The following is a 23,595-nucleotide window of genomic DNA, read 5'->3' as shown; positions in this document are numbered from 1 at the left end:
GGAACAGCAATATTGATTTTTTTTTAAATTACCAGTGAAAATACTGGACACAATTGTAGATACAGCAGGAAGATACATTATGGTAAATTGTCAGATTGATTCACAACAATAGACCTTAATGAATATCTATGCACCCAATGTAGATGATGGTAAATTTGTGCAAGATATTTTTATGCAAATATCAAATGCCAAGGGAAAAATTATATTAGGAGGAGATTTTAATTTTACTTTTGATCCTAAACTGGGTCAGTCAGATGATAAAACATTGAAAAATAAAGTAGCTAAAATGGCCATAGATTTAATGAAAGACATGGGGTGAGTGGATATATGGAGAAGAATTCACCAAGTGAAAGAGATTATTCTTTTTATTCTTTTCAGCATAAAAGATATTCACAGATAGCTATATATTTAATTTCTGTACAACTTCAATCTAGAGTGAAAAAGGTTGAATATTAAGCACGAGTTCTATCCAATCATTCACCTTTAATTTTGCCAATTTTATTGGAGGAAGTAAAAAGATAAGTTATAGGTGGATATTAAATACAACATTGCTGAAGAAAAAGGACTTTTGCAACTTTATGGGACAATAGTTAAAAAATTTTCTTAATGATTCAGTAAAGAATAAGTTTATAATATGGGATTCTATGAAGTCATATCCAAGAGGACAAATAATAAGTTATACCTAAAAAGTAAAGAAGTAATATATGAAGGAGGTGGATCAGTTGGAAAAAGAAATAATGAAATTAGAGAAGGAAATAATGAGGAGAAAAGAATATTGATAGAATTTTTAAAAAAAGATTTAATACAATACAAACTTACAGAATGGAGAGGGATAATAATGAGGTCACAACAAAAATGTTATGAACTAAGTGAAAGGGCTCAAAGTACTAGCATGGCAATTAAAGGCAGAGCAAGTTTCTAGAACAATAATTGCTACTAACAAAAGTACTGGTCAAGTTACTTTTAAAATGCAGGAAATATATAATACTTTTAAGGAATTTTATGCCAAACCTTTATCAATCAGAATATTTAAAAGATGATAATAAAATAGAATGGTATTAGTGACAAGTTAAATTGCCTATGTTAGATGAAAATGAAAAATTATAATTATAACCATATCTTCTTTCTTTGGCTTGGCTTCGCGGATGAAGATTTATGGAGGGGGTAAAAAGTCCACGTCAGCTGCAGGCTCGTTTGTGGCTGACAAGTCCGATGCGGGACAGGCAGAGACGGTTGCAGCGGTTGCAGGGGAAAATTGGTTGGTTGGGGTTGGGTGTTGGGTTTTTCCTCCTTTGCCTTTTGTCAGTGAGGTGGGCTCTGCGGTCTTCTTCAAAGGAGGTTGCTGCCCGCCAAACTGTGAGGCGCCAAGATGCACGGTTTGAGGCGTTATCAGCCCACTGGCGGTGGTCAATGTGGCAGGCACCAAGAGATTTCTTTAGGCAGTCCTTGTACCTTTTCTTTGGTGCACCTCTGTCACGGTGGCCAGTGGAGAGCTCGCCATATAACACGATCTTGGGAAGGCGATGGTCCTCCATTCTGGAGACGTGACCCATCCAGCGCAGCTGGATCTTCAGCAGCGTGGACTCGATGCTGTCGACCTCTGCCATCTCGAGTACTTCGACGTTAGGGATGAAAGCGCTCCAATGGATGTTGAGGATGGAGTGGAGACAACGCTGGTGGAAGCGTTCTAGGAGCCGTAGGTGGTGCCGGTAGAGGACCCATGATTCGGAGCCGAACAGGAGTGTGGGTATGACAACGGCTCTGTATACGCTACTCTTTGTGAGGTTTTTCAGTTGGTTGTTTTTCCAGACTCTTTTGTGTAGTCTTCCAAAGGCGCTATTTGCCTTAGCGAGTCTGTTGTCTATCTCATTGTCGATCCTTGCATCTGATGAAATGGTGCAGCCGAGATAGGTAAACTGGTTGACCGTTTTGAGTTTTGTGTGCCCGATGGAGATGTGGGGGGGCTGGTAGTCATGGTGGGGAGCTGGCTGATGGAGGACCTCAGTTTTCTTCAGGCTGACTTCCAGGCCAAACATTTTGGCAGTTTCCGCAAAGCAGGATGTCAAGCGCTGAAGAGCTGGCTCTGAATGGGCAACTAAAGCGGCATCGTCTGCAAAGAGTAGTCCACGGACAAGTTTCTCTTGTGTCTTGGTGTGAGCTTGCAGGCGCCTCAGATTGAAGAGACTGCCATCCGTGCGGTACCGGATGTAAACAGCATCTTCATTGTTTGGGTCTTTCATGGCTTGGTTCAGCATCATGCTGAAGAAGATTGAAAAGAGGGTTGGTGCGAGAACACAGCCTTGCTTCACGCCATTGTTAATGGAGAAGGGTTCAGAGAGCTCATTGCTGTATCTGACCCGACCTTGTTGGTTTTCGTGCAGTTGGATAATCATGTTGAGGAACTTTGGGGGACATCCGATGCGCTCTAGTATTTGCCAAAGCCCTTTCCTGCTCACGGTGTCGAAGGCTTTGGTGAGGTCAACAAAGGTGATGTAGAGTCCTTTGTTTTGTTCTCTGCACTTTTCTTGGAGCTGTCTGAGGGCAAAGACCATGTCAGTAGTTCCTCTGTTTGCGCGAAAGCCGCACTGTGATTCTGGGAGAATATTCTCGGCGACACTAGGTATTATTCTATTTAGTAGAATCCTAGCGAAGATTTTGCCTGCAATGGAGAGCAACGTGATTCCCCTGTAGTTTGAGCAGTCTGATTTCCATATAACCATATAAGCATATAACAATTACAGTTGGAAACAGGCCATCTCGGCCCCTCTAGTCTGCACTGATGTAAGTGAACTCCGCTAGTTCCACCCACCTGCTCCCTGTCTATAACCCTCCAATTCCTTCACATCCATGCATTCATCCAACCTTCTCTTACATGACAAAATTGACCCTGCTTCAAACACCTCTTCTGGAAGGTCATTCCACACAGCCGCCACTCTCTGAGTAAAGAAGCTTCCCCTCATGTTACTTCTAACATGATACCCCTTAACCTATGACCCCTTGTTTCAATCTCACCTACCCTCAAGGGGAAAGAGCCTATTCACATCTACTCTATCTATTCTCCTCATAATTTCATATACCTCTATCAAATCCCCCCTCAACCTTCTATGCTCCAATGAATAAAGACCCAGTCTACTCAATCTTCCTTTGTATTCTGGATACTGCAATCCAAGTGACATTTTAGTAAATATTCTCTGCACCCGCTCTACGTTATTGATATCATTCCTATAATTTGGGGTCCAGATCTGCACACAATATTCCAAACTTGGCCTCACAAATGCCTTGAACAGTCTCAACATCACCTCCCAGCTCCTATATTTTATGATTTGATTTATAAAGGCCAGCATACCAAAAGCCTTCTTCACCACCCTATCAATTTAGAAGTCTATGAGACCTTAATGTCATTACAGAATAATAAAGCACCAGGTGAAGATGGTTTTCCATCAGAATTTTATAAAAAAGTTAAGGAATTATTAGTACCATTATTAATGGACCAAATGAAAGAGGTACATGACCTACCAGAATCTTTCAAAACAGCATTAATAATAGTAATTCCAAAGAAAGGGAAGGATTGTCTATAACCTTCTTCATATAGACCTATATCACTCCTGAATATGGATTATAAAATTGTATCAAACTTATTAGCTAATCGGTTAGATACATTTTTACCAAAATTAATAAATATGGATCAAACTGATTTTATTAAAAATAGAAGAATGGCAGATAATATAGTTAGATTCTTAAGTTTGATAAATGTAGCACAAAATAGAAAGATGCCAGCAGTAGCGGTTGCATTTGATGCAGAGAAAGCATTTGATAGTTTGGAGTGGAATTTCTTTGTTTAAAGTACTTAATTTATTTGGGATTCCAAATACTTTTGTAAATTGGATAAAACCATTATATGATCAGCCAAAAGCAGAAGTGGTTACGAATAGACAAATATCAAAACATTTTTTGTTAGAAAGATCATCGAGACAAGGTTGTCCATTGTCACATTTTTTTATTTGCATTACTAATAGAATAGTTGTCAGAAATAATTAGAAGTAATAAAGAAATTAAGGAATTTGAGATAGGTAATAACAAGCATAAAATTAGTTTGTTTGCAAATGATGTTATAGTATATTTAACAAGACCAGAACTATCATTGAATAAGTTGAATATGAGATTAATAGAATATGGATTAGTATCAGGTTATAAAGTTAATGTTGATAAAAGCGAGGTGATGCCTATGGTTGATATGAATTATTCACAATGTAAGTGATTGACAAAATTCAAGTGGCAAAAAGAAGCAATTAAATATTTAGGAATAAAAATTGACAGAAATATAAATAATTTATTTAAGTTAAATTACTCACTGCTATTAAAAAAGATAGAAGATATGAGAAAATTGAAAGATTTATCAATAACATTAATAGGATGGGTTAATTGTATGAAGATAAATATTTTTCGTAGGTTTTATATCGGAGTGGCCTTCTCCTATGCAGGTTTCTTACCCGGGCTGGAGGGGCCTGCCTCCCCTCCTAGGTCGGTCCATACTGCCCGGACCGGGGCCGAGGCCGCCGCAGTTCACCCTGTGCCTGGACTGGGGCCACCGCCTCCCACTCCCTGCCCGGACCGGGGCCTCCGCCTGCCTCACTCGACCGAGGCCGGGGCCGCCGTCTCCCCCTTGCTCCTGCCCGTATCGGGGCCGCCGCCGTCTACCCTTCGCCCGGACCGGGGCCGGGGCCGCCGCTGCTCTCCCTGTGCCCGGACTGGGGCCGCCGCCTCCCCCTTGCTCCTGCCCGTATCGGGGCCGCCGCCGTCTACCCTTCGCCCGGACCGGGGCCGGGGCCGCCGCTGCTCTCCCTGTGCCCGGACTGGGGCCGCCGTCTCCCCCTTGCTCCTGCCCGTATCGGGGCCGCCGCCGTCTACCCTTCGCCCGGGCCGGGGCCGGGGCCGCCGCTGCTCTCCCTGTGCCCGGACTGGGGCCGCCGCCTCCCCCTTGCTCCTGCCCGTATCGGGGCCGCCGCCGTCTACCCTTCGCCCGGGCCGGGGCCGCCGCTGCTCTCCCTGTGCCCGGACTGGGGCCGCCGCCTCCCCCTTGCTCCTGCCCGTATCGGGGCCGCCGCCGTCTACCCTTCGCCCGGGCCGGGGCCGCCGCTGCTCTCCCTGTGCCCGGACTGGGGCCGCCGCCTCCCCCTTGCTCCTGCCACTCTACCTGTTACATTCAATTCTATTTACACCATTGCCATCACTGTGACACCTTGTTGTTATTCTCCCCTCTGTTGTTTGAAGGGCTTCCCCTCGGTCTCAACCTCACAATGCCCGATAGTGGGAGGACTCTGACCTCGCTGCCACGTCCCAGCTTGCTTGGCCACGGCACACGAACCATGGGTGTAAAGGGTGGGGCCAGTACTGCGCGCACTGCACTCCACCTAAAAGCTCCTTTGCGCAGGCCCGAGGACAGGTCCACGTCCTCCCCCTCCACGTCCTCCCCCTCCACGTCCTCCCCCTCCACGTCCTCCCCCTCCACGTCCTCCCCCTCCACGTCCTCCCCCTCAAAAGATGCTCACAAACTCAAGCTAGCATGCTGGAACATCAGAACCATGCTAGATAAGACTGACAGCCATCGACCTGAACGTCGGTCTGCCCTCATTGCACATGAACTCCTCAGACTTGACATCGACATAGCCGCTCTCAGTGAAGTCCGCCTGGCAGATGTAGGCAGCTTCCAAGAACGCGGCGCGGGCTACACACTCTACTGGTCTGGCAAGCCTTCGGATGAACGACGCCTATCTGGTGTAGGCTTCATGGTCAAGAGCTTCATTGCCTCCAAACTCGAAAACCTTCCGACAGGCCTCTCGGACCGAATCATGTCCATGCGACTCCCACTTCAAAACAAGCGTCACATCACCCTCATCAGTGTCTATGCTCCAACCCTCCAGGCGGAACCAGCAGAAAAGAACAAGTTCTACACCGACCTGCGCAACCTCATCCAACGTACCCCTACAGCCGACAAGGTTGTCATCCTGGGCGACTTCAACGCTCGTGTCGGCAAAGACTCAGAAACCTGGCCAGGAATCCTGGGCAAGCATGGCGTCGGCAAGTGCAACGACAATGGGCGCCTCCTGTTGGAGCTCTGCGCAGAACAGCGGCTTGTCATTACAAACACCCTTTTTCAGCAGAGGGACAGCCTTAAGACCACCTGGATGCATCCCCGATCCAAACACTGGCACCTCCTGGACTACATCCTGGTGCGAGAAAGTGACAAACAAGATGTGCTCCACACCAGGGTCATGCCTAGCGCGGAATGCCACACTGACCACCGGCTGGTTCGCTGCAAGCTCAACCTTCACTTCAAGCCAAAGCCCAGGAACAATAAAGCCCCCAGAAAGAGGTTCAATGTTGGAAAACTGCAGTCAGACGAAGCGAGAGGAAACTTCCAGGCAAACCTCAAAGCAAAGCTCGACGTTGCAACCCGCCTCACGGACCCATCCCCTGAAACCCTCTGGGATCAGTTGAAGACTACCATACTGCAATCCACTGAAGAGGTACTGGGCTTCTCCTCCAGGAAAAACAAGGACTGGTTTGACGAAAACAGCCAGGAAATCCAGGAGCTGCTGGCAAAGAAGCGAGCTGCCCACCAGGCTCACCTTACAAAGCCGTCCTGTCCAGAGAAGAAACAAGCCTTCCGTCGCGCATGCAGCCATCTTCAGCGCAAACTCCGGGAGATCCAAAATGAGTGGTGGACTAGCCTCGCCAAACGAACACAGCTCAGCGCGGACATTGGCGACTTCAGGGGTTTCTACGAGGCTCTAAAGGCTGTGTACGGCCCCTCACCCCAAGTCCAAAGCCCGCTGCGCAGCTCAGATGGCAAAGTCCTCCTCAGCGACAAGATCTCCATCCTCAACCGATGGTCAGAACACTCCCAATCTCTTTTCAGTACCAACCGCTCAGTCCAAGATTCCGCCCTGCTCCAGCTCCCTCAACAGCCCCTAAGGCTAGAGCTGGATGAGGTTCCCACCCTGGATGAGACATATAAGGCAATCGAACAACTGAAAAGTGGCAAAGCAGCAGGTATGGATGGAATCCCCCCAGAAGTCTGGAAGGCTGGCGGCAAAACTCTGCATGCCAAACTGCATGAGTTTTTCAAGCTTTGTTGGGACCAAGGTAAACTGCCTCAGGATCTTCGTGATGCCACCATCATCACCCTGTACAAAAACAAAGGCGAGAAATCAGACTGCTCAAACTACAGGGGAATCACGTTGCTCTCCATTGCAGGCAAAATCTTCGCTAGGATTCTACTAAATAGAATAATACCTAGTGTCGCTGAGAATATTCTCCCAGAATCACAGTGCGGCTTTCGCGCTAACAGAGGAACCACTGACATGGTCTTTGCCCTCAGACAGCTCCAAGAAAAGTGTAGAGAACAAAACAAAGGACTCTACATCACCTTTGTTGACCTCACCAAAGCCTTCGACACCGTGAGCAGGAAAGGGCTTTGGCAAATACTAGAGCGCATCGGATGTCCCCCAAAGTTCCTCAACATGATTATCCAACTGCACGAAAACCAACAAGGTCGGGTCAGATACAGCAATGAGCTCTCTGAACCCTTCTCCATTAACAATGGCGTGAAGCAAGGCTGTGTTCTCGCACCAACCCTCTTTTCAATCTTCTTCAGCATGATGCTGAACCAAGCCATGAAAGACCCCAACAATGAAGACGCTGTTTACATCCGGTACCGCACGGATGGCAGTCTCTTCAATCTGAGGCGCCTGCAAGCTCACACCAAGACACAAGAGAAACTTGTCCGTGAACTACTCTTTGCAGATGATGCCGCTTTAGTTGCCCATTCAGAGCCAGCTCTTCAGCGCTTGACGTCCTGCTTTGCGGAAACTGCCAAAATGTTTGGCCTGGAAGTCAGCCTGAAGAAAACTGAGGTCCTCCATCAGCCAGCTCCCCACCATGACTACCAGCCCCCCCACATCTCCATCGGGCACACAAAACTCAAAACGGTCAACCAGTTTACCTATCTCGGCTGCACCATTTCATCAGATGCAAGGATCGACAATGAGATAGACAACAGACTCGCCAAGGCAAATAGCGCCTTTGGAAGACTACACAAAAGAGTCTGGAAAAACAACCAACTGAAAAACCTCACAAAGATAAGCGTATACAGAGCCGTTGTCATACCCACACTCCTGTTCGGCTCCGAATCATGGGTCCTCTACCGGCACCACCTACGGCTCCTAGAACGCTTCCACCAGCGTTGTCTCCGCTCCATCCTCAACATCCATTGGAGCGCTCACACCCCTAACGTCGAGGTACTCGAGATGGCAGAGGTCGACAGCATCGAGTCCACGCTGCTGAAGATCCAGCTGCGCTGGATGGGTCACGTCTCCAGAATGGAGGACCATCGCCTTCCCAAGATCGTATTATATGGCGAGCTCTCCACTGGCCACCGTGACAGAGGTGCACCAAAGAAAAGGTACAAGGACTGCCTAAAGAAATCTCTTGGTGCCTGCCACATTGACCACCGCCAGTGGGCTGATAACGCCTCAAACCGTGCATCTTGGCGCCTCACAGTTTGGCGGGCAGCAGCCTCCTTTGAAGAAGACCGCAGAGCCCACCTCACTGACAAAAGGCAAAGGAGGAAAAACCCAACACCCAACCCCAACCAACCAATTTTCCCTTGCAACCGCTGCAATCGTGTCTGCCTGTCCCGCATCGGACTGGTCAGCCACAAACGAGCCTGCAGCTGACGTGGACTTTTTACCCCCTCCATAAATCTTCGTCCGCGAAGCCAAGCCAAAGAAGAAGAATGTTACAAGAGTATGATTTAATTATTACACATATAAAGAGGATGGATAATGTAATAGCAGATTGTCTGTCAAAATTTTAATCTGGGTAGATATGAATCTAATCACATGTAAAAAAAATGGAGTGTTTATTTTATTTTATTTATGTAATACTTCCATTAATTGATTTAAAAAATTGTTCTTGTGAACAATTTTTTTTTAGCAGGGGAGTTGTTACATAGTTCTGTGTTGTGTATTGGCCTACGTGTTGTGTGGTTTTGTGTTGGAAAGTGACAGTTTGCCTTAGAGAGCCAAGGTGAAGGTGGACTGCTGAGAGAGTGAGAGACGGACATGGGCATGTACAGAAGATTATCTAGAAATTTCTGGACTTGGAAGACAAACCATCACTGGGTGTGGCTGTGAAGTGGAAGGAGGCCCAAGCAGAGTCATTGTCTAGGAGGCAGTTTAGAATATTGGGCATTTTTTAAAAGGGATGAACATTCCAAAGCCAGCCAGAAGGATCTGGACCAAGCCATTGTTCCTCTCTCTGCAAGCAACACAAGAAGACAACTTTTAATTTTGTGCTCTCTCTCTCTCTCTCTCTCTCTCTCTCTCTCTCTCAAAGATCTTTGGCTTCAGTTTATCAAACAAATTTAATTCTGTTTATGATCTTTGCTTTGGTTGAGATCGAAGTTTTGTGAGTCTTGTGTGTTTTGTGTTTGTTTTGAGTCTAAATTTTTCTGTGGGCTGGTTGGAAATATAACTTAGACTTTAGTTACATATGTTATATTTAGGCTGGGGAATTTATTAGTTTTACACTGTTATTGAAATTTGCATAGTAACCAGTGGGCATTGTTATAAAAGGGGGGGGGGGTTTGAATTAAAGTTTGAAGGTGAATTTTTGTTAATAAAATAATTGTTCATCTTTACCCCTGTGTGATATGCCTTCTTTGTGGTTGCTGGTTTGATCTGTAACCATATTGTTAGGACAAATTATGAAGATAAAGATACAAAAAGATCCAAGAATATTTTTACTTCGGAATATCTATGAAGAAGATATAAAATTGAAATTGGATAAATATCAAGAAAAAAATTTATATGTAGTCATAAAGAAATGTACAACAGTAATTTTGAAAACAGAATTTGGTAAAATTAGACAGATGGCAGATTGAAATGCAAAATTGCATACCTTAAGAAAAAAAATACACAATTTAAGGAATCAAATTGAAAACTTTTATAAAGTTGGGAACCATATATGGATTTTATGAATAAAAGTCCATCCACATCCTCCATTTGCCCACCCCTCTCAGTTAGTAATTATAAAATTAGTGTTACGGAGTCCAGGGGACCCCAAATCGAGCAGCAATAGATATGCACCACAACACTGGGTTACTTAAACAAAAGTAGTTTTTAATTATAATTGAACAAGAAAACAGAATTAAAATTTAACTTGTATCTTAACCTACTTATTTAACCTACCTAACCTACTTAACCCCCCTCTAATACCAAGCGCAGGTGTGTGTAATGTATATTTAAAATTAGAAAAGTTCTTTGGATCACAGTCCAATCTCACTGGTTGCAGGCCATTCTTGTACTGTGCACAGAAGTTTGCATTAACAAAGTACACCAGGCTTTAGTGTTTAACTGGCAAATGGTTACCACTCAGGATGGTTCTTGCTGGTTTTCAGAGATTCCTTTTCCAGAACATCCGCAACTTATTCCTTCTCAATCAGTCTTGCTGATGAAACTTGCCTCTTTCAGGGTTCTCCAAATGATCCTCTTTCTTTCAGGTCACCTTTCACACTGCCAGTCTTCTCCTTTGACCAGGCAGCCTTCCAAAGTTTGCCAGCTTGTCCCTCTGGAACTGATTTCTGTGACTCCTTCTCTCTCTGTTTCACACCCTCCCTCTCTGAGAGCAAAGCTGTTCCCTGTTGCCTACAAAAATCACATGCTCTCCCAGGCCAGCTGTATTCTGCAACTTGGTTGCTCTTTCTGCCAAAAGCATTCTGCAAAAGTCCTTCAAAAACTCTGTGATTTAAAATGTGTCTGCATGCAAGCTGCTCTAGCAATTCCTCCCAAACCACGTCTAAATACTCTGTCACAAACAAATTAATTGTATCATTTTGTATGGTTTGTTAAGTTACTGTATTATTGAATTTATACTTTGTATTGATACAAATGATAATTAAAATTGTCAAAAAAACACTCATGCTGAATCAGAGAACATTACAAGCCCTTTGACCCTCAATGATGTGCTGACCTATCTATTCCTACTAAAAAAAACCCCAAAAAGTACTAAACTCTTCCTACCTCATTACCCTCTATTTTCCTTTCATCCATGTGTTTGTCAAAGAGTCTCTTGAATGCCCTAATGTTCCAGCCTCCACCACCTCTCAACAATGCATTGCAGGCACCCACAACTCCATGTAAAAAAAAATCCCTGATGTCTCCCCTAAACCTTTCTCCCTTCCCTTTATAGAGATGTGCTGTCACATTTGGTATGGGAGAAAGGCACTGGATGTCTATCTTATTCATGCTTCTCGGAATCTTGTAGATCTCAATTAAATCTCCTCTCATCTTTCTTCCCTCCAAAGAGAAAAGTCCCAGCCTCGAAAGACTTATTTTCCAATCCAGGCTGGTAAATCTCCTCTTGAAGAAACGGGTCAATTTAAAATATAATATCATGTGACAGAAACATGACAAAATCCTTAGATGTATACAGAGCAGAGGCAGACAGTGCCAATCTAAATTAATCCCATCTCCCTGAACATGGTCCATGTCCACTGCCTCTCAAATCTGGTTATTGTATCTGTTTCTACACCTCTAGGCACCTCCAGCACATATTCCAGGCACCTACCAATCTCTGTGTTTAAAAAGACTTTCCTCCTGAATCACCTTTGAACTTTCCTCTTTGCACCTTGAACCTATGTCCTCTAGTATTTGACAAATCCACTCTAGGAAAAGACTACTCATGTATTTTATGTAGGTCTTTTTGGCTGCAGCCAGGCGAGAGCTACTTTCTCTATTTCAGTATTTTTTGGTGGAGTAACCTGAGCATAAAATGTTAGGCTGGCCTATGAGGTAATTGCCCCAGTTTAAGCAGCAGGTCCCAGGTATTACCACGGAGAACCTTGCAAGGACAGCTGGGTTGGTGGGAATGCTGTATCTTGGATGCGGGTAGGTACAATTTGATTGTTTTAAATGACGCCAACATAACTGAAAGAGAACAAAAGAACCACTCTTAAACTTGCGTGTGTCAGCCTCATAACAACTTGCATCAGTCCCACTGCCATTTCTTTCACAACAAATTCTGCTACCACTGCAGCAAGTACCAATCCCACATCAAAACAAACACACTGTTCAGTCCACCACCAGTCCAGGAGCAAAATGCACCAATGACAACCATTCCCAGGGGAAACCTATCACTACCATGGTCTTCCCACCACCCTAATTAGTAGAAATGTTTACCTTGTTCAACACCCACTGAAAAACACCTCACTCTTGATGATTTACTGCCAGATTGTATCCCTCTCACAACAAATGTATTATCTTGACTCAGTCTCAGGGAGAACGTACAAACCCCTTACAGACAGCAGTGAATTCAAACCCAGGTCACTGGTGCTGTAATAGCGTTGCGCTAACTGCTACACTAACCATGTCACCCACTGTTCCAGCCTCCACCCCATGATAAGTGTTTTTGCTTTGAGAGTTTTTTTATAATAATGTCTTTCTCAGTTATTATGTTGTGACCATCTTTGCCCCTTGTATGATTTTGATATCTGCACTGGGTTCTTTCTTATTGCCCTTCCATTGTGGGCCCTAAACAGAGCAGGTAAGGAAGGGCTCAATGACACATTCCAAAAGCTGCATCCCTGGACTCTTTTCCGCATCTTCTCTTGGCAGTCCACGTGGAAGCTAATGCCTCCTTTCTTATTGTATAACCAAGGAATTCAATTACAGGGCTCTTGAGTTCTGGTGTAAGTGGATCATAATCTTGCCCCATTTGTGTGCAGTGTACACTAAACCTTGGGTAATGTGGATAATACACATAACACACAGCAATGATATCAGTAGCTAGGCCATGTACATGTACCATTACGGTTGCCACACCATACTGTGTATTAGCTGTAAAGAAACTGTGTGGGCCACCTGTAAGAAAGTAAGTACTAATAGGAGCAGGTTAGACTATACATGACCTGGTGGAGTCATCAGATCAATGGACTTAGCTCAACTATACAGATAGACCCAATTTTGCTTGGATGTCATTTCCTACCTTATTTGGATTAGGTGAGCATGCTCACCTCTCGCTAAGTGTGCTCCTGTACTCACAGTCTCCAATACAAAGGCAGAGAAGCAAGGTGACCCGTCCCCCATTTTCTCTCACCTTCCTTCACAACTGCAACTTCCAACTTAGGGTTCTGGTGACCACACTTCACATCAGGTCATGCTGCAGTTTGGTTGCATTTGAAGTGACCTGTACTGTGATTGACCTGCACAGTTAACCTGAAAATGTGCAAAAGACTTCAAGTTTACATTTCAAGTAGACACAGTTGCAACACATGTCTTGAGCACACCAGGTCAGATCTTCAACTGAATGTAAAATTTTCACCAGTTACTTTTTTATTTCACAAGTTCATAAGAAAAAGGGACAGAAGCAGGCCATTCAGTCCATCGAGTCTGCTCCACAAATCCACCCTGAACTAAACTGTTCTCACATCTAGTTCCAAGTTCCGGCCTTTTTCCCATATCCCTTGATATCCTGACTAATGAGATACCTATAAATCTCCCCTTTAAACTCCCCCAATGATCGGGCCTCCACTGCTGTATGTGTCAACAAATTCCACAAATCCATGATCCTCTGGCGAAAATAAATTTTCCTCATCTCTATTTTAAATGAATACCTTCTAATTCTGTGCCCTCTTGTCCTGGATTCACCCACCAAGGGAAGCATCTTATTCACATCTACTCTGTCCACTCCTTTCAGCATTCAAAATGTTTCTATTAGATCCCCTCTCATTCTTCTATACTCCAATAAATAGAGTCCAAGAGCCACTAAATGTTTCTTGTATTGTTAGCCCTTGCAATCCAGGAATCATCTTGGTAAATCTTCTCTGAACTCTCTCTAACATTATTACATCCTTTCCAAGATACGGGGCCCAAAACTGCACACAGCTCTCCAAATAAGGTCTCACCAGTGCCCCATAGAGCCTCATCAACACCTCTTTACTCTTATACACTATTCCTCTTGAAATGAATGCCAACATAGCATTCCCCTTCTTTACTGCAATCCATCCTGGTGGTTAACCTTTAGGGAATCCTGCACGAGAACCCCCGTCCCTTCCGAATTTTGAATTTTCTCCCCATCCAAATAATAATCTGCCTGTTTATTTCTTCTTCTAAAATGTACAACTGCACATTTCTCAACATTGAATCTCATCTGCCATTTCTTTGCCCCTTCTCCTAAACTGTCCGAGTCTCTCTGCAACCTTTCAGTTTCTTCAACACCCATCTTGATGTCATCTACAAACTTAGCTACAAAATTATTCACTCCATAATCTAAATCATCAATATACATTGTTAAAAGAAGTGCCCCCCCAACACTGATCCCTGCGGAACACCACAACTAACTGGCAACCTACCAGAACAGGATCCCTTTATTCCCACCCTTTGTTTTCTGCCTATCAGCCAGTGTTCCACCCAGTCTAATAGCTTTACTGTAATCCCATGGGCTCTCATCTTATTAAACAGCCTCTTATGTGGCACCTTATTGAAGGCCTTTTGAAAATCCAAATGCACAACATCCTCAAAAAATTCCATTAGGTTGGTCAGGCAGGATCTTCCCTTCATGGTTTGGACTGATCATGCTATGCACCTTGAGGTATTTCATAGCCTCGTCCTTGTGGATCGACTCCAGTAACTTTCCAACTACTGATGTCAGACTAATAGGACTATAATTTCCTTTTTTCTGCCTCCCTCCTTTCTTAAACAGCAGAACTACTTAAGAGATTACTTAAGGTGATATATGGGTGGAAAGAAAAAGTTTGAAAGCCACTGTTTTAATCGTACCTAATTAACTCGTTATGTGCACGGTATCATAACTCCAAAGGAAATGGGCCACTGACAATTTTTCTCAAGCAAAATACTTTAGTAACAATTGAGTCTTGAACAGTGGTTCTCAGCCTTCCCTTGCCACTCACATCCCACCTTAACCAATTCCTTATTAATCACAGAGCACCGATGGTGTAGGGATTACTCAAAGTGGTATGTGAGTGAAAAGAAAAAGTTTGAAAACCACTAGTTTAAAGGGATTTAGGCCAAATGTAGGCGAATGGGATTAGCTCAAGAAGGCACCATGGTCAACAATGAACTAGTTGGGCCAAAGAGCCTGTTTCCATGCTGTACAACTGTGAAATCAGACACTTTCAAACTTTGGCAGCAACACTTTCTTGACCCTTGGAAAGAATGAGCCTGATTTCCAACCAAGTCCACAATAAAGAAGATCAAGGGTTAGATTACCTTTGAAGTAGCAAAGTGTTGCACATGGTAACATTTCCTACAAGTCATTCTCATTACTCTGCTTCAGAAATTAAAGAATTTTAGTGCAAGGCTCTGAGTGAATGTTGCACTGGGACTTAGCCAGTGTGGATAGCATACATGGTGTGTTCACTGGCACATCACTCACATGCAAAAGTGTCACCAAGAATTCTTCAATGCACATGATAAATGGTATTTGCCATATCATGCAATGTGACACACACTATGGCAATTACAGAAGACCAACAAAAACACAAAATTCCTGTCTTATTTCAATGAGCTGAACAATTATTAGAGTAGCCGCAGAGGTTAACAACTGGCTTATTTTGCAGGTACAATAATTCCCAACAAGCTCTTGTGCAAGTGAGGCGTGGGCCTTACTCTGCCGTTAGGTACAGGATATTGCAGGCTGGAACACTGATGCGAGAGAAGCCACAATTTCCACAATGTAACCGTCACATCACATGTTACAAATGAAATCACTCGTGCTTCTCCTTCTGCTACTAATCTCTTCCTGTCCTGAGGTGAAGGAAGATGCAAATGGACTGACCACCTTTGCCTTACTCTCTTCTCATTGGCAGAAGGGAGAGAAGCCTGACGTCCAGCACATCTCAGTTCAAGAATAGATATCCAAAAGGTATCAGGCTCTTGAACTTTCACGTGAACCAGAACACTACTGCAAGACCACCAAAGATCTCTCTCCAGAACTGACACATTTTACACTATCAGCTAACCAACCATGAATATTTTTCCCTTCCTTTTATATTTATTATCTGCTTTTTGTCTTCATGGAACCTTAATTTTATATATGTTAAAATGCTTCACATAAGTGGGAAATCCCAACATTCCATCTGCATATTGTACTTACATATGCTGACAATAAGCTCTTTCATTCATTCATTCAGTGAGGACTGGAGAGTCGTTGTTCAGTCACACTATCCCACAGGCTTTCAATGACCTCCAGCAGAGATCAGGGGCTTTGGAGAGAGGCAATAAGAAGGTTAATAATCTGTATTTCTTACCTACCCCTCCACACATTCAAACATAGTGTACAGCCATGCACTTTGGTATAAGAAATAGACGGACAAGCTATTATTTGGATGAGGAGAATATTCAAAATTCGGGGGTGCAAAGGGCCAGGAATCCTTATACAGGATACCCTAAAGATTAACCTCCAGGTTGAGTCAGTGGTGAAGAAGGTGAATGCAATTTTGGCATTCATCTCTAGAGGGATAGCATATAAGAGGAGGGATATAATAATGAGACTCTATAAGGAACTGGTGAGACCTCACTTGGTATACTGTGTACAGTAGTAAAACACTAAAGTCTGAAGATGCCATGGTTGAGGTACAAGCACCATTGGTGGTAATGTGAAGTGTGAGGAGGATGTCAGGATATTGCAGGGGGACTTGGACAGTTTAGGGGAGTGGGCAGAGAAATGGAAGATGAAGTTTAATGTGAGTAAATGTGAGGTTGTCCATTTTGGAGGCAGAAACAAGAGAGCAAAATATTATTTAAATGGAGTTAAGCCAGGGAGTGGGGTAATGCAAAGGGATCTGGGCGTACTTGTTCACCAGTCATTGAAAACTAGCATGCAGGTTCAGCAAGTGATGAAGAAAGCGAACGGTATGTTGGCTTTCATAAATAGGGGATTGGAGTATAGGAGTAGAGAAGCCCTCCTGCAGTTGTACAGGGCCCAGGTGAGACTTCACCTGGAGTATTGCATCCAGTTCTAGTCCCCATATTTAAGAAAGGACATACTTGCTATAGAGGGAGTGCAGCGCAGGTTTACAAGGTTAGTTCCCGGGATGGCAGGATTGTCATACACGGATAGGCTAGAAAGACTTGGATTATATGTGATGAAGTTTAGAAGGATGAGGGGATACATGATTGAGGTATTTAGGATTATCAAAGGGCTTGACAGGGTGAAATCAAAGCACATGTTCCCAATGATGGGAGAGACTAGGACTAGAGGGCATAGTTTAAGAATACAGGGAAGGCCATTTAAGACAGAAATGAGGAGAAATGTTTTACCCAGAGAGTTGTGGATCTGTGGAATGCATTACCACAGTGGGTAGTGGGGGCAGATTTGCTGGATAGATTTAAGGGAGAGTTGAATCAGGCTCTTGTGGGCAGGGGAGTTAAGGGTTATGGGGATAAGGCTGGGATTGGTTATTGAAAGAGAAAGATCAGCCATGATCTAATAAATGGCAGTGCTGGCTAATTGGCCTACTCCAGCACCTATTGTTGATTGTCTATTGCTGGAGAAACTCAGCAGGTCGAACAGCTGGTACCTCAAGCCTGAAACATCAGTTATGTATCTTTATCTTTGCTATATATAGTTTGACCTGCTGAATTTCTCCAGCATTTGTATTTGCACTATGTACAGTTTTGGGCACCTTATTTGAGAAAAAAAACGTGCTGGCATTGGAGAGGGTTCGGAAAAGATTTACAAGAATTATACCAGGAATGAAAGGATTAGCAATATGTCGCCTCTTGGATTGAACTTGTTGGAGTACAGAAGGATAAGAGGGGACCAAATAGAGGCATTTCAAATGCTGAAAGGCCTGGATATAGAGTCGATGTGGCAAGTATGTTTCCCACAGTAGGGGAATCTAGACAAGAGGGCATAACTTCAGGATGAAAGGGTACCAATTCAAAAGAGCAAAGTGGAAAAATGTCTTTAGCAAGAGGGTGCTCTGTGGAACTGAGATCATTGGGTGCATTTAAGACAGAGATTGACAGTTACAGTATTTGATTTGTCTGGGCGTCAAGGGTTACAGGGAGAATGAGTGGGAGGATGAATCAGCTCATGGTTAGAATGGCAGAACAGACTTGTTGGCCTGATAGACCTACTTCTCCTCCTATATCCTTCAAACCTTTTGCCTGCTCAGCACTGTTCCATAAATCCCACTCCAAGAACCTCCTTCCCTGCTTTATTATGCCTTTTCATCCTCCACAAGGTCTAACCTGTCCTCCTTCTCTTTATCAAATCATTTGAGATGACTACAATGTCTTTTGCTTTTTCTTCCCTGAGTGGTTACAAGCTGGTATTGGTGGAGCTGAGCCAGTGGCCTGGAACATATGGCACTGGGGGTAAAGAGAGTGCACTCCAAGAGTACTGCAGCAGAGAAAGGAAGAGACTATCCAGGGGATAATACCTGGAGGTTGTGGGGGGTGGAGCTGGGGGTACGAGGGAACGTCTAACTGGGGGACCATACTGGGAGTGTTGGGAAGTGGAAGAGGGAGTGCTTATCCAGGAGATCCCATTGAAAATGTTGGGGAAGGGAGAGTCTATCCAAGGAATCACGCCGGAGATGCTGAGGGGAAGGAGGCAATGGTGGCGGAGGTTGAGAGGAGTGCAATTAACTGTGGAGATTGAATAGGGAGTGCTCGATGACAGGAGAGAGGGGACCAGCCCGGGGCCAGGACAGTTCCCACTGTGAAGCTGCAGTTATTTTTGATATAAATTTTAAATCTGATTTGCCAGTTATGTTAATGTTAAATCTCATAACTGTTTTATGTGAACTTTCTGATGTGGATCCAAAATGGTTCCAGGTTGACAGTCTGACACTTAAAACTAGACTTTTCACTGTATCTCTGCAGATGCGACAATAGACAATTTAATTCAAAACCTAGAAACTGCATTTCACTTTTATTTAGCTAAACTAAGCTGCAGTGTTTCAGACTAAGATTGACTGGGTCTTCTACAATAAATAGAAGTTGTGAATAGTCCAAAAAGACCACTAAAATAGAGTTAGGTGAGTGCATCCAGAAACCTGCTCAAAAACAGGCCTTCATGGGACACGCCCTTTGGTGCACTAATTACAGGACTTAGAGGCAGTCCCAGTGGCGGTCAGACATTATTGCTGCCTTGGAGAAGAGAGAGACTGCAGAGGAGAGCAAAGGCTTTCAGAGCAACCAGATAACCCCAACACAGATTGGACAGGATTACATTCAGATCAGTCCTTATCTGCTCAAGTTACCCAGTGGACGACTTCACTTCCAGTTCATGGGCTTGTAGGTTCTGATATGGAGGATGAGGAATTTTACTGGGCAGAAGATCTGCTGAGACCATTACACTGGACAACAAATTATTTCAAAAGGTTTGCTTCCTGAAACAAAATTTGGGGAGTATGATAGAGAACTTCAAGCTGAAGCCATAATTTCAGATTTGCTGCATCACATGGGAAGTCGGAATAAGATAACCTTTATTGAATTTGGCAGGTTTAATTACATAATGATGTTGACACTTTGCGTCAGTTCAACTGGACCTAAAAATGTTTTGCTGCTGATTTGAACTCAGCATCTGATGCCTCTCATGTCACTGTTCAACAATAGTCGGCCGGCATTGATGGGTTCCAGTTGCCCTGATACCGCTTTTCCATGGTCGCAATGTACTGGTGAAACCTTTCACCATGTTCGTCACTGACTGCACCAAGATCAGTCCAAGTGCGAATGCAGAAAATGAATTTTCAATGAAATGGTGCATTTTATAGTTTTTAATGCTTAAAGTTGACTTAAATATGACAGGAAATCACAAAAAAAGGTTATATTTAAAAACCGATATCTGTTAGGAAAATTTTAATATAATTTTTTGTGACCTATAAAATACACTAAAGTATTCAGGAAGCAAAATCTCCGTTGTCTAGTGTTGTTGGAAGAGAAATGCCAGAGACAACAGACGCTAGATTCTGGAGCAGAAAACAAGTTGCAAGTCAAGTGGCAACTGAGGAGGGGGAGGAACGGTCACCATTTTGGGATGAGAACCTGTACCAGGACTGAGTGCGTGAACTAAAAGGTGGGAGAGAAATAAAGGCAGGGGCAGGCAGATGAGGGATGGAACCAGGTGAGAAGGACGATGGATGAATGGGAACAGGGTGGGGGGAGGAAAGGAGTTGGGAGACAGCGTCTGGGGCATGATGAGAAGAAAGATGGGGCAGTAGGGAGGGTGGAGGTAGAATGAGAAGATGGACAGTGATGAATGGAGGCATAAGGAGCTGGAGGTGAAGCTAAGTGACCCGTTTGGGGAAGTGGGAAAACCCTTTAGCTAAATGTATGAGAAAATCGAATGGAACCAGGTGGGGATTACTTCATGCACAGCCTCTACTCATTTCTACACTCCAGCCATTGACATCCCACCCCATCCAACATCCCTCCAAATGGACAATAATGAAAAAGCTATTCAATTAAACAAATATAGTGGGACCTGCCTCAATAAATGCAAAAGATATCAAGGTGCATAACAAAATCCAGCAAGTTCTTCCAGAACAAGATTTGTGAGTGAATTACTGCTCAATGTGGAAGAAATGCAACCCCCGAGCTGCTCGGGGATCTCCAGGAGCAGGGCTATTGATTACATCAATGACCAGCTGTCCTGTATGAACAGAAAAATGATGCAGTGCAGCAGATTGGTTTCCAATCAGAGCAAGCAGGCATCACGTAGGAACTCACCTCTCCTTGACAGGAGACAAGTTCTTCTCATTCACACCACTCATTCATACCATTTATGACCAGATACCTGTAGAGGTCGTGTAGGGTGCTGATTCCGAGAGTGATCACAATAAGGACCGAGCCTCTATGATTCCGGATCAGTCAGTGGCTCAGGTCCTGTTCTGGAGGTGGATATGATGCTGGAGTAGTCTTGTCTGCCAGATCATTTCCCCGTGGTCTATTGAATCTGACAGATAACTGGTGCATAGGTTCAGAACGCTGAGGCAACCTCTCACCATGTCCTCTCCACCAGTCAGGACACAAACGAAGAGGCAGCAATCTTTCATTAGCCAAATTGCGACATGGTGCACACACAAAGATGCGAGGCAAGACTGGAAATGTGGTGTAAGAGCTCAGAGTCTATTTTTAATTCAATATTTTATTATTAAAATGATTCTGAATACAGTGGCACTGTTCATTTTGAATAAAAGACATTCTGCGATGTGCAGATGGTATGACCTGGTGTGGCAGCCTGCTACCATTTGCTACAAAACCTTGTCATGCCCAACTCGAAAGGTTGCTAATGGAGATTTGCCAGTAATGGCACAATTGCTGTAGTCTTTAAATAAGTACATCAGCAACTAAATGGAGGATATAGCACCCCTTGATAGAATTAACATACTTTATCTATGAAATCCGCAAAGAGCTCTGGGAGTTGCTCAATCAGCAACATGTCCGGCCAAAAAGTAATAATAAAAACAATAAAGTAGAACAAATTCAAGTTGTACTGAGAATGCTTCACAACAAGTTGCATCTTTGATCTTTAATTCACATTGGTAAGGAAGGAAATGAGTGTTGTGTGATGAATGACATAATCTGATACGTGCCTGACATAGGAATATCAGGGAGACTTTTATGAATGGCACACACGTGCCCAGTCAAGTTTTCCAAAGAATGGGCTTCATCAGGAAAAAAATGATTCATGCTATCTGCACTCATTTTTAAAAGGGCAATTTGAGTATATTTAATCCAACTTTCACGCTCAAAATGTTCTGAATCCATGGGAGAGAACAAATGTTGGGGTGTACAATGAGTACTGTGGAAATCATAACTCAGTACATGTTATTAAGAGGCAGCTGATGTTTGTAACTGCTCTGATGAAGCCAATTCCACCTTCTCCTCCCTCTCATGTTTCCACTGAAGGTGTTAAAACACCCAAGACCAAAGCATTTCTATGTGTCAGCTATGACTCTGGCCAAACTTGTGATAAAGTTTCCATCAACAGAAACACAAAGATGATGATTCCAGCTGGATGAAATAACTCAATAAATTTATTGTGTGAAACAGCAGGGTAAAAAGGTCATTCAGCCCAACCCATCCATGCTGTCAAAATGCTGATCTAAGAGAATTCCATTTGCCTGCCTTTGACCCATAACCATCTTAATATTTCATCCCTTTACCTGTCCAAATGTCTTATGTTGCATTTGTGCCCACTTCTACTATTTATCCAGCACCTCATTCCATACACCGTGAACCTGGTGGCTAACAGGACTGAGCTTTGGACGCAGGTCTCCACTTGACCATTGTGACCTACAGGACCAAGTCTCTGTGGTGTATCCCCACCCTGGCCCCAGTGCCCTCCCCTTCATTCCCTCCTTACTCTCCACCCCATTCTCCTCCTCTCCCAACACCATCCACTCCAGTGACCCTCTCCCAACCCCTGCCTGGTCTTCACCATCTCTTCCGACCTTCGCCTCTCAGATGGAATGCTCATTCCATTCTGAACCCTTCTTCTGTCAGCTGTCTCTGTGCCCTCTACCACAACCACGATTCTCCACCCACCACTACAGACCCTTTCTCCTGCTTTAAACTTTCTTCCATCTCCTGGACACATTGTACCAGTCTTGCATGTTCTGGACTTGTATATTTCCAACTGTCCTGAGACATCAACCTTATCATGTTCACTACTCCCCTCATTCATTCCAATCTCACCTCCTCTGGTCTGACATATAGATCTCTATCTGGCTGAAGCTAGATGATTCTTCCTCTTATATACCCCTCCAAAAGGACCCCACCAAAACTCATCAAACCACTGTATGACACACCATCTCTGAATTCATCATTTCCAGTCACCTCCCTGGCACGGCCTCCAATCTTATTGTTTCCCAATCCTGTACTGCCTGTTTCTCCCTCCTATCTAAAATCCACAAACCCAATTGTCCTGGCAGACCCATCATGTCCGCGTGTTCCTGTCCCACTGAATTGGTCTCCACTTACCTTGACTGTTTTGTCCCCCCCCCGATCCAGTCCCTCCCCACCTGCATCTGGGACACTTCAACAACTTCCAGTTCCCTGAACTTGATCACCTCATATTTACCAAGGATATCCAGTCCCTATACACCTCCACACCCCATACTGAAGGCCTCAAACCCCTTCGTTTCTTTCTGGACAATGGAACCAAACAGTCCCTCTCCACCACAACCCTCCTCCAGCTGGCAGAACTTGTCCTCACCCTCAATAACCTCATTTGACTCATCCCACTTTCTCCAGGTCAAAGGGGTATCCATGGATACCTGCATGGGCCCCAGCTATGTCTGCCTTTTTGTTGTCTACATGGAGCATCCTTGCTACAAGCCAACACAGATAAGGCCAACTCTTCCTCCACTACATCGATGACTACTTGAGTGCTGCCTCATGTACTCATGATGAGCTCATTGACTTCATCCAATTTGCAGCCAACTTCCACCCCAACACCAAATTTACTTTATCTATCTCTAGTCTTTCCTCGATCTGTCTCCATCTTGGGAGACAAACTCTTGACAGACATCTACAAACACACAAACTCCCACAGCTA

The 23,595-nt window shown here is 44.1% G+C and overlaps 1 long non-coding RNA gene across 3 annotated transcripts in view; it reads right to left on the bottom strand.

The window, feature by feature from the left end:
- Positions 1-21,067, bottom strand: part of LOC138744526 (uncharacterized) — a 47,861-nt gene extending 26,794 nt beyond the window's left edge. The window contains exons 1-3 of one of the 3 annotated variants that reach the window (XR_011345606.1): positions 20,830-21,067; positions 16,177-16,285; positions 10,245-11,990 (exon numbers count right to left, since the gene is read on the bottom strand). This is a non-coding gene — a long non-coding RNA (uncharacterized lncRNA). Of the gene's footprint in view, positions 1-10,244; positions 11,991-13,163; positions 13,278-16,176; positions 16,286-20,829 lie in introns of those variants that run through there. The other 2 variants (XR_011345604.1, XR_011345605.1) reach the window with 2 other exon arrangements.
- Positions 21,068-23,595: the final 2,528 nt, after the last annotated feature.

This window comes from Narcine bancroftii, chromosome 10 (genome assembly GCF_036971445.1).
Source record: "Narcine bancroftii isolate sNarBan1 chromosome 10, sNarBan1.hap1, whole genome shotgun sequence".
Lineage (NCBI taxonomy): Eukaryota > Metazoa > Chordata > Chondrichthyes > Torpediniformes > Narcinidae > Narcine > Narcine bancroftii.
Note: the sequence above shows the minus strand (reverse complement) of the source record. Positions and strands in the feature narration are given on the sequence as shown.